The sequence below is a fragment of the Lactuca virosa genome, chromosome 6 (assembly GCF_052849685.1).
Source record: "Lactuca virosa cultivar CGN04683 chromosome 6, Lactuca_virosa_CGN04683_v6, whole genome shotgun sequence".
Lineage (NCBI taxonomy): Eukaryota > Viridiplantae > Streptophyta > Magnoliopsida > Asterales > Asteraceae > Lactuca > Lactuca virosa.
The window spans coordinates 274,715,003-274,716,543 of NC_136431.1; the positions used below are offsets into that span (position 1 = coordinate 274,715,003).

At 37.2% G+C, this 1,541-nt stretch overlaps 1 non-coding gene across 1 annotated transcript; it reads left to right on the plus strand.

Annotated features, from left to right (window-relative positions):
- Nucleotides 1–1,029: 1,029 nt before the first annotated feature.
- On the plus strand, nt 1,030–1,136 carry LOC145123152 (small nucleolar RNA R71). Its single transcript, XR_013715026.1, has one exon. It is a non-coding gene; the product is annotated as a small nucleolar RNA R71 (small nucleolar RNA).
- The last annotated feature ends 405 nt before the right edge of the window (nt 1,137–1,541 follow it).

A 1,541-nucleotide genomic window follows, 5' to 3' on the forward strand; every position in this document is an offset into this window, starting at 1 on the left:
TAAGCTTCGTGCTTACAGTTTTCAGTTTTGTTTCAAGTACCTCTTCAGCCAAGGGGAAGGAGTCGGCGCGGTAGCGGCACATCACACTCACGCATGCTTTCCGCATTGAGTCTTCTGGGATTGTACTCTGATTATTACTATTATCCGATGATATGTTTTTGAGACACGACGTAATGGTTTTATGAATTAATATAATATTAGCAATGTTTGATAAATGATTTCACACGATTACTTAATTAAAAATTAAATTTTTATCCTTGAAAATTGGGATGTTACATCGTGTCGACTGGGCAGCTTCATGATACTCTTCTTCTTCTCTTGTTTTTACTATGAGTGACTGATTAGACTGTTCTTCATTTGAATCAAGGACCCCCATATGCACCAATTCACCTTATTCTTCTGTATAAGCAACCATGACTTGAGAGATTGGGATTAGGTCGATTTTTCTTGAAGGTGTATCCGATAGCTTTTCTTGCACAAGCTTAGTTAATTACCCGACCTATATGTGGATGCTCAAAATAGATTCTTCTTGTTCTCTAAGTATTGCATCTGTAGCATCATGTTGGTTTTCGCTAGCTTCCATGAATCTAAATAACATTGACTCCAGAGCATATATTTTCTCGGATTGACTTGTTCTATTTGGTAGAGATCATGCTTTAGTTGTTGAAGTTCTTTTGTATCTCGATCTCTCTTGTATTCCAACTCACAATCCCTTGTAGAATGTCCCCCCCCCCACAAGCTCCGCATCTATCTTGTATTGATCCACCCATTTTTGTGATCTTTTCTTACATTGCGTCGAACTTTGCAATTACTGAACTGATAACATCTTGACCTCCATCTTTACTTGATTTTCCTCTAATGAAATCCGCCTTTGATTTGTGGTTCTCTCTTGAATGCTTAGCGATTTCTTCAGTAAAATCTTTGTTTGTTGTCGGATCTTTCTTGGTCTTGGGCCCTTGCGAGTCTAGAATTTGGCGAGTGCACACATGGACTTTGTCATAAAATATCGAGATTTCTTGTTGCACATTGAAGTCATGTTGAGTGAAATGTCGTAACAATCTCTTGTAACGCTCCCAAGCTTCATATAGCGACTCCCCCTCTAATTATTGAAAATTATGTATGTTTCTTTTAAGCTTCGCCACTTTTGAAGGTGGGGTAAACCGGTTTATGAACTCAGTCTTAAAATCTACCCATGTCGTGATTTCTCCAAAGGGAAGTGATTTTAACCATTCCTTAGCTTCACCCTTCAATGTGATCGGCAAAAGTTGAAGCATCACCGCATCTTTATTCACGTTTGGTGCATGAATATAGTTAGAAATTTGCACCACCTATTTTCATTCCTTATATTTCGCTTGTATATTTCCATTGACATGGTCGTGATGTCCTCATATTTCCCGCTAAAACAAAACTAGAAAACACACGTAAAAGGAACAAAAACTAATATAAACCAAAAACGGTAAAGTACTGACCTCACGTCGTGAGAACTAAACAAACAAAAAAAAATCACAAAAACAATTACTTTTACAGAAAATTAACTTTTT